Below are 14,919 nucleotides of genomic sequence, written 5' to 3'. Positions count from 1 at the left end.
ATTTATTCATGTTTAACCAGAGTCATGTGTGCAGATGGAGGTGTTGAAGTTGTTTTTTAATTGCTTGTAATTTTTATTTGCATGTTTTTATAGCACTTATAGGCTATTTCAAAATCCTATTTGAAGTTACTGAACACTGTTTATTTTAGCCTTGCTGTGCCCACAACATCTTCATACAGAGACACTTTAGATTAATCTGATATGTGTGCTGCACCATTTGCTTATTTATATATTTACTTTTATTGTGATTAGGTTTTATTGTTAATTTTAATGTTCTTCTTTAGCTCATGTTTTCTTTTTTTATCCAAATTGAGCCTCTTTGTTTTATAGGTTCTGTTTGCTGTGTTTGCCTGCAGTAACACTGAGATTTTTTGAGTTATGGGTATGAATAGGAATTGGCTTCTACTGTTCAAATAGTTCATCCAACAGTTTTATGTATAAAATATATTTTTTCTGTCATTTTTACTGGCACTTTGTAGTATGTAAAGCCCTACTACTGCAAGAACGGGCCCAGTAATGCACCTAAAAATTGTTTATGGATCACCGTTAAACACCAACAGAAAAAAAAAGAGAAGGGATACTCAGACCAATAAAACATGAGAGAATCGTAGATTGGCTGCTGTACCAGCCAGAGAAATATGCAAACTCAACGACAATTACAGCTGTCAAAAAGTCTTTTTGTGGAATTGTTTTAAATAATAAATGCACTCAAGTGCAAATGGTGCCAGGTAAAGCCAAGTCTGGGACAGGGGACATCGTCAAAGTATAGTCAAATAGTTCCCAATAAAAGCCAGCTAGCTCTAGAAAAAAACATATGTTATTGAATGCGTTTAGGGGGGATTTTGCTTTCTTTTTTTTTACCACATGTTGATTACCTTGCCAGTGTGTGAAGCATTTTGCATGCCAGGTGCTAAACAAATCAGAATAATAACCTGGCTGATTGATGTGAGAAAATATGATAAACATGCAAAGTAGATGTTGTGTTGGCATGGTGTAAATAAGATTTACTAATGAAGTTGTTCTTTGTCTCCTATATTGATTAATATTCATTCCTACTCTTTGCTGGTGCTCTCCAAATGTGATTGATGTCTAAGAACTAATCTCCTGTGGCACATGTTAAAAATAAAGACTACTGGATATTAGAATAAAGTTAGTGGTAGGCCACTGTGCCTCAGCTGTTCTAGCTGCCCTTTAACACAGTCAGCGATGCATAACTAAACAAAGGCAGACAAATTATGCCCTACTGAGTTTTTAATGAAATCACGAAGCTGGATCTTTGCGCTGTTGTTACAAGAGAGCAGAATGAGGAGTGTGGGACAGACATCCCTGTGTATTGTTTTGTCTCCTGTTCTCTCCCACCACCTGGGGAAACACATCAGCAGATGTGCTGACAGCATGTTCTCTGTTTTTGAAAGTTTATAGCCTGCAATGTGTGTTTATATTTTAAAAAAAAAGTCTTTAGAAGCGATAAATGTGAACACTCAAGCTCTACAGGCCCATATGCTTTCTTCCTTGTCTCCCTGATGTGTTTATCAGGTGCTGTCTTGGAGCAAAACTTCAAATCAATAAAGCAATTAGTACATCCAAGCCCATGACTCTCACCGGGGAAGATTTATTGGTTGCGACAGGAGCCAGGACACACGAGGACTTCATCATTTCTACGTAGCTGGCTGGATACAGAGAGCTGCACAGGTCCATGAGTTTGATACAATCACAGGGTACAGGCATGCAATCAGGGCCCGATCCCATTGTATATATATCACAGTGGCTGACCTTTTCCAGTCTCACTACTAGTCGCCCTCCAGCACTGGAAGCTCTGCTGTGGAATAACTCTTTATCAGTAGTGACTTCTTCAACCTTATTGAAAGAGTTTTTTAAGTTACTTTAGACTCGTTCAATGTGTGGTTTTGCGGTCATATAAAATGTATCTGTTAGGATTGAGGAAACAATGTGGGGTACCTGTTCTGTATCCTGATTGAATATACAGCCTCCCTGGAGATATTGCAGATTTTCTATAGACACTGAAGATAGAACCTAATGTTTTAAACTGTATGCCTAAAGTGGACAGGTACAAATTGAACTTGGTCACACAAATCAGCCATAATCTTGGGTCCTAGTATTCCTAAAATCTTCTGAATCTGGCCACGTTTTATCACTCACATACACTACTCATCATCTTTAATGTATATCACCTCTGGTTGACAAATCACAGATTCAGATCCAGATGATGTCTTTTATTAAATGTTCAGAACTTTATACCAAAAGGAAGCATCTGTTGCTAATGACTTTTATCAGGGTGTATCTATGCACATGTAGTTTTTACCACAATCCCGATCAAAAGTTTAAAATGGCAAAACAAAAAATCATATTTTGCATGGTTGGATCTTAACAAGGTTCCAAATAGAGCTTCAACATGCAGCAGGAAGAAATGGGAGAGAGACAAAACAATTTATTGAGCTTGCAGTTTGTTGAAAACCATGCTTAAACTGAAACAGGCTGTTTTACAGGTGATCAAAAGTTCAGGACCACACCTCCAAAAAACCTGTAACTCCCCACCCCCAAAACAGAAATCAAAGTTCCAAACATAAACCCAGCAGTGAGTCGCTTTCACAATTCGGCTGTGCACAGCAGGCAGAAAAGAACCCAAAGGCAGATGGGAATTTAACTCAAAATACAGATTTATTAGCTGAAAGGAAATAGTACAAAACTATACTGGGAATAAATAAGAAAACAAAACACACGGGGAAGCACGCGGGCAAGCACACAACTATGAGAGAGATTGTGACACTGGACAGAAGAAAACAAAGGGCTTAAATATGACGAGGAATGACGAGGGAACATAAAGCATATGGGGAACACAGCTGGAGCTAAACATAACACTTGAGACAAGGTACCTTCAGAGTAACAGAAGCAAACCAAAACATGGCGCACATAGACAGGAGACTACCAGAGTAAAAGTAACGGGAACACACGCACAGAGGTGCAGACAGACACAGAGACATGACTGAGGGAAGCAAGAAACAAGAACTCACAACAAATATAAACATGGATGCACAAAAAGAGACACGGAGGGAAAAGACTCAAGAGGCAATCTAATAATCAAAAACTAAACAGAAAAACCTTGGCACTATAGAATAAACTCAAGACTAGTGAAGTGGACTTAAACATAAATCATAATACAAAATGACAAGAACACAAGAAAACTCAAAACGCTGGGTCAAGTGACCCAAGACCATGACAGTAGCTCTACTATTATCGTTGATCACTTCAAAAATTTATTGCAACATGCTTGATGTGAGCATTTCCATTAGGGTAAGTGGGAACATTTCTCCAAGTGGTGAAGATGGCCGAAAATGGAGCTGTTGTCCATTTTTGTAAACTTTCCTTGGCATCCATTCCCAAAGGTTCTCAATTGGATTTCGATCAGGGAAAGACGCAGGATGGTCCAAAAAAGTTGATTTTATTCTCCTGGAAGAAGTCCCTTGTCCTGTGGGCATTGTGTGCTGTTGTCCTGTTGAAAAACCCAGTAATTATTACACAGACAAATGCCCTCAGCCATAAGGGATGTTCTCTGCAACATCTGGACATAGCCAGCGGCCGTTTGTTGCCCCTGCACCTCCTTAAGCTCCATTGTTCCACTGAAGGAAAAAGTACCCCAGACCATTATGACGCCCCCTCCACTGTGGCATGTAGAAAACTTCTCAGGTGGCATCTCCTTGCCATGCCAGTAACTTTGGAAACCTTCAGGACCATCAAGGTTGCGTTTTTTCTCATCACATGATTAAACCTTCTCCACCTTTCACCGTCCCATGTTTGGTGCTGTCTTGCAAAGTCCAAACAGTCAGTTCTGTGGTGTTCAAGGAGACGAGGCCCTTGAAGGCGTTTTTTGTTTTTGAAGCCCTTCAGTCTCAGATCCGGTCTGATGGTTAAGGGGCTGCAGTCCAGGCACCAGTAACGGCCTTGATTTGGACCGTCCAGTGTCTTAATGGACAGCCAAATGGATCTTCCGGCAGTCTTCTGCATGAGTTTTGTAGGAATGTTTAGCTTATTTTAGAGTTTAGAAATGTGTTAACACAGAATGTAGAACTATTGTAGAGATACTGACACTGCCCTCAATATAATAAAGGCCTCACTGTGTCGTGAACTTAGGAGTAGATTGTAGGAGACCCCTCCCCCATTTGAACTGTGAAAGTAAAACAGAGAGGAGTTAATGCTGAGTGAAAATTCCCCAGAGAATGGGTGGGGGTCTCAACATTTGTAACTGGATAACTGATGGGTTTTATGACCTAGGGAGTCACCTACACCCACAGTGTTTTAACTGTCACGCACACACATCCACACGCACACTCACTCATGTGCACACACATACACACAGGTATGCGTACACAGTCATACACACGAGCACTCACATAGACACGTGGGAACGCGCACATGTAGGCATTCTCGTGCTCGTGCACATAGACACAGACAGAGTTTGCAGCACACCGTGGGGGGTTTTATAATAGGGTCACCCCTACAAAACTGTGTTTCACAGACAAAGGAGTGAAGATTTGCAGAGGGACACCGGCCTCGTCTTCCCTTCTAGAAGTGCATGCTTAAATGAAGATGAATAAAGATGAATAAAGGTTTTGTGAAATGACTACTGAGTTCCAGCACCGTCTCTGGATGCCTCGACGAATAAAAGAACAGAGGTAAAACTGATTTCGCAACAGTTTTTTGTTCCATAACCCTGAGGATCATTTAAGAAATTCCAAATGACTGTCTTACTGTGTCCCACGTCAGCAGCGATGACGCCCTGTAAGAGACCCTGCTTATACAGTTCAACAACCCGAAGTTCAAAGAGGGAACGTTTTTCTGCCTTTGCCATCAGAACATCATGACAGTGTGACTACCTGACAGAAAATGACAATGAATCCACATTTTTGCACAGATTTGGCCTTTTAAAGGCATGTGGTCCTAAACTTTTGATCAGCTGTAGAATAGCCTGTTTAATTTTAAGCGTTGTTTTCAATAAATTGCATGCTCAATAAAATGTTTTTTCTCACTCACATTTCTTCTTGCTGCATGTTGAAGCTCTACTTGGAACCTTGTTAAGATCTAACCATGGAAAATATGAATTTTTTTTTTTGCCATTTTACAAGTGGTCTTAAACTTTTGATCGGGATTGTAGGCTATTCACAAATATTTTTAAACTCTAAACATGTTTTGCATATCCAAACCATATTGTCATCAGAGCAGGATGTTTTATTCCAGAAGTGTTGCTCAGCATGCACATCCCCAGCATCCGCTATGTGTGACTTGTGCTGCACACAACATCAGACGCAAAGAGAAGAAAAAACACACAAAAGCAGCAAAAGACAAAGGAGTCATGGTGAGCCCCCCACAGAGTTTCAAGAGAACTGAGAGGCAACATCTGAAGTGCAATGAAAAATCCTCAGTGACGTCGTTGTTATCCTGAGATTTCGTCTACATGCACGGGCTTTGTTTCACAAACTTTCAGCTTTAACCTACATTAAACCTTTTATCCATCAACCAACTACGCCAGCTCTCCTTCGTGTTTTGGTGACAAAATAAAGAACTCTATTGGCAGATTTTATACATAACATTTCATTAGAAAGCTGTCATTTCAATGAAATCTGGATAGAAAACAGCAGATGGTTTTATTTGCCATGAGCGACAGCATGCACCTGAGGATTATCTATTAGATGATAAATTAATGTGAATTATGCTGCCGCTTCCTTCAAGAAATCACTGCTAACACTGTACACTGAGTCGGGCATCTTTAATTAAGTCCTGCTGAATAAATAACACATGTTTATAGCTGACCCTGGAGACATCTGCTTTCAGGCAGCGAGAATAGCCACATCAATCTGACCTTCCCTTTTACAGCCCCAGATGCTGTCTCATGGGTCACGCTACTTTCAGTATAAAACTCCTTTGTATTTGTTGCTTTGTTATGGTCCCTGCTAGTACACTGCACTCATCTCTCCATTAGTGGAGCAAGAACAAGGCACCCAGACAGCAGACTCTCTTCTACAGCAAAAACTCTCTCCTTTAAAATGGACTTGTCAATTGTTTTTATAAGCTTGATTTAGCGCTCCTATCCATGCTTGCTTGGTTTTCTCTCCATGAGGTGGACTTAAAAGCTGGTAAGTTACAGCATACTTTCTTTCTACTGAGGAAAGGCAGATATCTGCCTGTGAGCAGACACCGAGGACATCAACTGATGAAGGCCACTGATATTCTGCAGCAAAGGATAAAGCCATGATTCACTTGTTATGTGGCTCTACAAAAGGAGGTTAAAGCTTTAGCTTTGCGCTACAACCTAGAATTTATTTTTTATTCAAAATCTGGTAGACCGCAGCTTGCTTGTGTCTTTTGGAGCTTTTTTTTTGAGGTCTCCATCATGCCATAAAAGATGCCAATGTGACTTCAACGACTTGTTTTAGACTCCAAAATTTGGACCATTATTGTTAATATTTTGGTTGTTTCCAAATTGTCTTTTTTTTTGTTTTAGAGCCAGAAGTTATTATATGAATGAACCTGCTAATTGCTACCAATAAAATACTACAATCTCACTCTCCGAAACTGAGTCACTAACTATTTTGATTGTCATGCCCTGACTGAGCCTGGTTCTACCTGAGATTTCTTCCTGTTGAAAGGGAGTTTTTCTTTCCTACTGTCACCAAGTGCTTCCTCAAAGGGGGTCATCTGATTGTTGGTGGTCCTCGAGCTCCTCGAGGCAACTGTTGTTGTGATTTGGTGCTATATAAATAAAAATTGAATTCAATTGAATATTGACATTGACATGATATTATTAATCAGATAATTCCATTTAAAATGTAAGTTAAGAGTGACTGAATCAGCAAAGGTGAAGCCTTTCAACCTTGCAGATGCCGAACAGCGACATCTGCCTGTGTCAGGAACTTGTCAGTTATGCTCCCGCATACACATGGATGAGTTGTAAAAGAATTAACCCCTTAGAGTTGTTATAAAAGAAAAGAAAAGCAAGCAACCAAAAGATAGCACATATTTCTGATATACCACTTGTATATTATTATACTAGATTGTAGCTTTTAAAAAACAGTAACATACCTGCATGAAAGGCCATGAGAAGTACTGCTGGGTACACATCATGGCAAATGACAGAGGACCTGCATGTCCTCAAGTACATTTGTTCTTGTTTTGTTTTTGTTTTTCAAATGTTATTTTATTTTACTATGTGATTATAAGTGGAATAATTAATTTAAGGTTGTTCAGTTGTATCTATAATCATGGTGCTGTCACCACAATTGTTGAAAACAGGTGTGTAAAAGCACAAAAAAAAATCATTATTTGTTTAGATAAACTTCATATAGGGTGCTGAGGGTGCTACCCCACACTCGCATGTCATCGTCACACCACCCCTACATAAAACACGTTCCCACGGCTATGAATATACATAGATGCAGTAAATTAACACTCCAGTTATAATAGAGTTCTGGAATTATGCTAATTACTATAACATAACGGGTATTCATTTCATAATTGATGCTGCTTTTAAAGTGTTTTTCCTGATAAAACCTGACTAATTAACTCCATTAACACACTTTCCTGTTAACACATCCAGTATCTCTTAATCCCCTGCAGGTAAATGAACTCAGTGATACACATCTTCATGTATGCTCTCACACAGACTCACCTGTTAAATGAGCCTGCAGGGAAACGCTGTTTGCATTAGTAAGACAGTAATATAAGCATCTGTTTTTGCTTCCAATATAGACTTTTTTCCTCTCTTAATTATAATCTACATGAGATAATCGTGGTTGTAAACACAGATGTCAGTGTATGGCACAATTTCAAAGAGTTGCAAACAATAGAGGAGGCTATAAATAATAGTAAAATATTGCATGACAGTTTTAACTTTTTTTAGCCTTACTCAGGTGTTCCTGAGCAAGACTCTGACCCTTGACCAGTTCTAGCTTAATGCCAGTAAACGGTACACAAAAACAAGAGAATGACTCCCACCAGCATTACATTTGGTCAACTCTCTAGTGATAAAAAGAGCCTTTTTCATGCGGTTTCTCTCTATGATTTTATTCTCCAACATGACTGTATTCTACATTAGAAATCCTACCCAGTGAACCTTTAAATTGGCTTCCACTTCACTTTATGTCATGTCGTCCACTGGGGCTGCAAGAGGAAGAACAAAGTGACACTGTAGATTCCTCTGTCATGGGTTCTGCCTCATTACCAGCAAACCTTCCTCTGTAGCTGCTCTCCATAAATCATAACAAAACAATGTCTGAGTACAGTATACTGTTAGAACAATCCTTCATTAAAAAAAAAAAAACATATCTCCCAGTTTGTAGTCATTGCGTGTTCTGCTTCTTACAAATTATCCACCAGCATTTCAATGAGATTTAAATCTGAACTCTTTTTTTTCTTCTTTTTCTCGACCAGCACTGAACTTCTTCCTTTTGATCTTTTCCTTGGTGGATTTTCTGGTGTGTGAAAGGGTATTATACTGATAAAAAGGCCACTTCCAGTTCAAAATTAGAACAGATGGCCTTTATATTCAAGCAGTCCTTGTTCATAGTTGAATCAGTTACTGCAAGCTATCCACTTACTACTTGCTGATGCTAAAAAGCAACTTCAAGGCAAAACATTTTGACCACCATGCTTCACAGTAAGAGGTTCACCTGAAATACTACATTTGGCCTCCACACCAAACTTCATGACTGTGCCTGGCCAGAGTACATTATTTAAAAACATCTGACCCATGCTTATACTGTATGTCCATCTGAGAAGTATACTTTTGCTTCAATTGACCAAAAACTGTCACATTTGTGCAATATACCTTTGTGTCTAAATTGCACTTTGAAACACACTTTCATAGTGACTGGCAGAGCCTGTAATGATGTTTTGGGGGAAATTTGCTAAGGAAACCAGTCATAGACTAAAATCCCACACCACTACACCCCAGTTTCCATTTAAAAAGAAACTAATTTGCCAGAGCTATTGTATTGGTTTAAATGTCAAGGGTAAAACGGTACAGCAATTTGAAAAGCCTACATAAATAGCGTTTAAAATGACTGGGGATTTATGTGGTAGGATTTCCTGTCTTTTTAGTCAACATAACATATTGACACCTAATTTTAAATTTACCAATTGGGCTATTGTATCCTATCAGGCGTTGGTCCTTAGGGTTGATGACCAAATATTGATGAAGTCTGTTGTCACATTACCCAAGATATCATTACTATGATCAAGGGTTAAGACCTGATTTAACTATAATAGCTGATGTCATTGCCAGCTAGTGTTATGTGTGGTGCAAGAAGATCAAAACCTATGCTTCAGGTTATAGCTTAGATTTGCCTCTGAAGCATGAACCCTTAGTAAAGGTGAAACCACTGTGACCTACTGAACGCTGCACTGTAGGTGGGTGATAGCTGGACAGTAAACAGTAAATCAAATAACTTGGAAGCAGATGGGCTAGAGCAACAGAAGACCACACCAGGTGCCACTGTTGTCAGCCAAGTGCAGGAAACGGAGACTAAAATTCAAACAGGATCAGTAAAACTGGACAATATTAGGCAGGACAAAATTGAAAGATTGGAAAAAAGTTACCTGGTCTGACAAGTCGGGTCAGGAGTGGGCCTAAACAACGTGAAACCATGGAACGCTCCCGCCTTGTGTCAAACGATTCAGGCTGGTGATGGTGGTGCAATAGTGTGGGGGGGTTTTTTGAGCTTGGATTAAATGCCATAGCCTCCCTAAGTATTGTTGCTGACCCTTTATGACCACAGTGTGCCCATCTTCTAATGGCTTCTTTGAGCATCATGACAATGGGTTTACAGTACTCAAATGACCTCTAAGCTCATCAGTTCTCAATCCAATAGAGCACCTTTGAGATGCTGTGATTAGACATCTGTTTCATGGAGGTGCAGTTCACAAATCTGTAGCAACTATGTGATGTTATTGTGTCAGCAATGACCACAATCTCTGAGGAATATGGCAATGACCGTGTTGAATCCATGCCATAAAGATTTAAAGCAGTTCTGAAGGCAGAGATCAAACCTGGTACTACCAGTAATGTAAAGACCCTACAATATTTAAGAGAAAACTCAACCAATCAGATAGTCCCCTATGTAAAATTATTTGCTGATGGTATCAAGGAAGAACAGCCTTTTAACAGGAAGAGACCTCAGAGAGGGGCAGAGCCATCTGAGGGGAGAAGTTTCTAATAAATGGTAAATTTAAGAAGAAAAAAATAAAAATAAAAATCCCAGCCTCCCATGAAGTTTGTGCATTCATTGTTATTTTTTATGGAGGTGGTTATATATCTTTAATTTGTGCACAGACTGCAAATGGGACTGTGCCTGCTGTCCCACCACCAAAGCCGCCTACTTGCTCTTCATTGAAAATGATTTTTAAAAAAGCTTCACTTCTCATGTGAAAGGCGTGTAATTCTCTGTGGGTTTATCACTGCAAACAACCATTCTCACATAACACAGCCATTTGATCCACTGTTAATGTAAAATTTATGTAAAGCAGCTTTAATGTTATTTTGAGCTTGTTAGCATGCTGACATTAGCATTTAGCTCTAAGCACCACTGACTCTGTGTCTTACGGTATGTATTTGCTCTTGCATCTTTACTAGATGGCTCTTCAGATTACGAATAACTCATGAAGTATAATTCAGAACATAAATGCTTTTTATGATGAACGGTTTTATCCACCATCCTGAATCACTGTGAAGGTGGAAGATTGTAAAAATGACAGCTACCATGCCTTTGTATGAGTGCAAGGCAACAGTGCAGCTACACTTCTTTTTGATATCCTCAGCCTTACCTTGCCTCTAAATCCCACAAGGGCCAGGATGTATTATAAGATATAAACATAACAGGGAGGATACAGGCCCAAGGCTTTGCAGGGAGTAGGGAAGAGCTGGAATTGGCATCAGGATGTGTAAAATCAGCAATATGAGAGTGTGTGCTAACTCTGCAATGTCAGTCCATAATCCAGAAGAGACATCGCCTCTCTCAGTGTCCCAGGGCTGGGTCTAATTCTCCAAGGGTCCTTCTGATGAAGTCATTAAAAAATTACAGTCATTTATATATGCTATCAAATCATCAACACTTCCAATTCATTACAAGCAGGAGTTCTGAATTGGAAGTGTTACCTGAAGGACTGTGCTGTACAGCTGGGCACTTTAACATAACCAATGTAAAAGACGGACATAGCCATCATGATGACACCCAGTTTTTAGTGAACCCAACAACTCAACTCCTACTGCTCGTTAAAACAAAGCTATGGCCACCTTTTACGCACAATCTGATATCTCCATGTTGGTGTTGTTCCTGCATCATCATAATAATGATGGTCGAGGATGATGGCTGGAAGATGGCTAATGCTATTGAAACTATTAGTAGCAAACCAACATGAATAACATAAATGTGGCTAACAGCAAACCTAAACTGATAATATATTTATTATACTGTACAAATTTGGCTTTTTTAGCAGTTCTGCATTGGCATCATATTTCCAGAGGCTTGTTTTTGGGTATTTGGCTAAACTTTTTATATACTTTAAGTTGATTTTTTTACATTTTATGGCTTTAGCCATTTGAAAAACTGCAGCCCAAGTACAGCCTTAACAGGTCTCCAATGTGATGCAGGGCTTAACCATTCACACCTATGGGCAATGTAGAATCCCATTAACGGCATGACTGTGGACAGCAGGACGAGTACCTGGACAGAAATCCCACACAGAAAGGCCAGAATGTGGAGTCAAACTCAGGACCTTCTTCCTGTGACGCAACATTTCTAACCACCGTGCTGCAATTCCAAGCTAAGTATCAGGACCTTTTATGTTATTTTGGTGTGTTCACAACAAAATTCTTTTGAGTACACAAATAAATCCACACCAGACTTTGATAGCTTGGTCATGGCTTTATATCAAATCTTAGTGGTGAACCTGCTAAAGCACAGTTTGTTGTGTTTTGGTATTTTCTGGAGCTTATTACAGTTAGGCTGGTGGTGAAAGGTCTACTATAATTTTGTTATTATCATAACAAAATTGCAGGTTAGAGCCAAAATAATGTGGAAGTGCTTGATTCATCACAAAATAAATGAGAGAGACAGAGCGAGTGTACACAGCTGCTGTTCTAATGTAACATGTTTGACCCTAAAAAGCTCATTTTTTACAGAAACGTCTTTGTATAACTGAATAAATATTTGACATTTGAACCACAGGCTTGCATCCAAGCACCAGGGGAGCAAAGCTTCATGAAACAGATGGACTTTTTTGTGTGCTTGAGTCCAATTAAGAAAACACGTGGCAAAATCTGCTCTGCAACAGTGTCTTCTTTCCCCCCACAGAGCCCACTGATTTCATGGCCTCTTGCCAAAACAGTCGTTAAACGAGCATTCAAACCATTTTGCGATCCGTTTTAATTGGAAGCTAATGGACTGGAGGGACCTCATCTGTTCAGGTCTAAGGAAGCATGAGGTGAATAATATAACTGGAATATGGTTAGTGTGAACCACTGACTAAACTCCAGCTTGAGTGGAGTGTGTGACACTTACATAGAAAGCACTGCTTAGAGAAATGAGTCAGTCTTGGATGTACTTGCATGCTGCCATAATGCTTGATCTGGCCTTATTTCCAATCAGCTGCATGTTGGTGGAGTAAAGCATAAGCAGAGACACAGAGACAGAAGGTGACAGTGCAGCTACGAAGTGATAATGAAACCAGTTTAAAAAAACACAAGGGATGAGCAGAAGGTAGTGACACATACTAAATACATTTTTGTACAAATAATTGTTTTCTTAGTTTGCAAACAAATTACTCTTGGGACAATTTTCCACTCCAAACTGGACCAGTCTCGCAGCCATTTCATTGTGATCAGCCATCCCCCAAATTGACTGTGTCTGAAACACATCAGTGGCTTGGACTGTGGAAATTGGGGCTTAAGCAGACGAAATAGCCGTGTTATTACGGCAGGGACTGTTTTTCCCGCCACCCCCCAAAATGCACATCATCCTTCTTTCCTGGTTCAAACACCTCTTTCCGCTTGTCACTCCCTGCAGGCCAGGAATCCAATTTAATGGATGTATTCACACAAACCTGTTGCCTGCGATGAAGCAGCGGTGGGTTGCAGTGATGTAAGAAACAGGAGCCCTCTCCTCTTTTTAATGAAGATCTCGAATTCCTTCAGGTGTACGTGGGCGGTGCCGCTGATGCCTGCCAACCGACTAAAAGCAAAGCAACAGGTTCTGCACTGGTGTGGAGGCAATTAGTGTTGCAGTCACTAGAGCATAGCCCATAGATCTCATTAGAGGGCCTCAGTTATGAAAGCAGGACGGCAAAAATCCAGACATATAAGAGGAAAGATGTTGATACTTTTGGATCGAGGAGTTACACGCCCAATCAAGACAGTTTGTAGCCCAGACATGAAATATAATTACATCGTTGCCAATTACTGTGTATACTACATTTTTTTTGTGTCACTTTTAAAGTTATCCCCATCATTTACAAAGATGAAATCCTTATTTCTAGAGTTTATGGCCAGCAGACTGTCACACTGAAAATTTTTGCAGAGATATTTTTATATGACAGTGCTGTCAAGTGACCAAATGTAATATGAGCAACTACATGAGGAAGTTGAGTCAGTTGGTTGGATTGACAAAACTGAAGATGACCCATACTCGTACAAATGACCTGTATGGGCAATCAAGGTCAGCTTGTTTCCTTTATGTATTTGCATAAATGTTATGTTAAGGCAAATAAAAATAAAAATCATTATTATTATTTAACTGATTTAAAAAATTGGATTTCAACCTCCTTGTGACTAGGAAGAGCACTGAAAACTCATAGAATTTTTTTTAACGTTTGGCAACTGATTCAAAGACAACCTGTCTACTATATATATATATATATATATATATATATATATATATATATATATATATATATATATTAGGGGTGCAACGATATTCGTATCGATATTGAACCGTTCGATACAGTGCTTTCGGGTCGGTACGCATATGTATCGAACAATACAACATTTGTAATTTATTTTATCAATTTTCCTTCTGACGATGCTGTCTGTGTTGAGCGCTCAGTGAATCTGTGTTCGACTACTCCGCCTAGGCTGCACTGTCCAGCGCAGATCCACTGAGCGCTCAGCACAGACAGCATAGTCAGAAGGAAGAGCGCAGGGCAAGCTAGCGAGACAGAAGTTAAGCTCTCCTTGCAACAGGCAAATTGAACCTCATTCAGATCTGGCGTTTGGAATTATTTTGGTTTTCATGTGACGTATGACCCTGAAGGTAAGCGAGTCATGGACTAAAGTAAAACAGTATGTTGGATGTGCCATGCAATGCTCAATTACATTGGTGTGAACTAGTGTGTTAGCGCAGTTAGCTCGTTAACGTGTTGGCCGTCTAGCCCCATGCACGGAGCGATCGGCGGTAGCTCGTTAACGGAGATTTGCCGTGTTGTGGCGTTAAGGTCATTTCAACGAGATTAACCTGAATGCACTAGTGGGAACACAACGAATATGACTGCACATTTACGCCGACATCATCCTAGTGCAAAGACAAGTGAAAGCAGACAAAAAAAAGCAAGCATGCTACTAACTTTAGCCGAGTCATTTAGACCGCTGTTAGCACATGATTCTCCTTATGCTGCTGAGAATATAGCCCAGAAGAAGCGGATAGTATAGCTTTTATTTTGGAAAGAGCCATTTCTCTGTAATAAACTCTCTTTTCCAAAGATGAGTGATTCCTCAATCAGATACAGGGCTTGCAATATCGCTAGCCCGACGTCCCGAAGCTAGCGATTTTTTCAGTCGGGCTACCAAAATCTATCTCTTCCCTGCCCGTCGGGCTATTGTAGGAAAAATATACGTCAATGCTTTTGCATTCTTTCAGA

This window comes from Aulonocara stuartgranti (assembly GCF_965226115.1).
Source record: "Aulonocara stuartgranti genome assembly, chromosome: 19".
In the NCBI taxonomy this organism is placed as follows: Eukaryota; Metazoa; Chordata; class Actinopteri; order Cichliformes; family Cichlidae; genus Aulonocara; species Aulonocara stuartgranti.
This window is presented reverse-complemented; position numbering follows the sequence as displayed.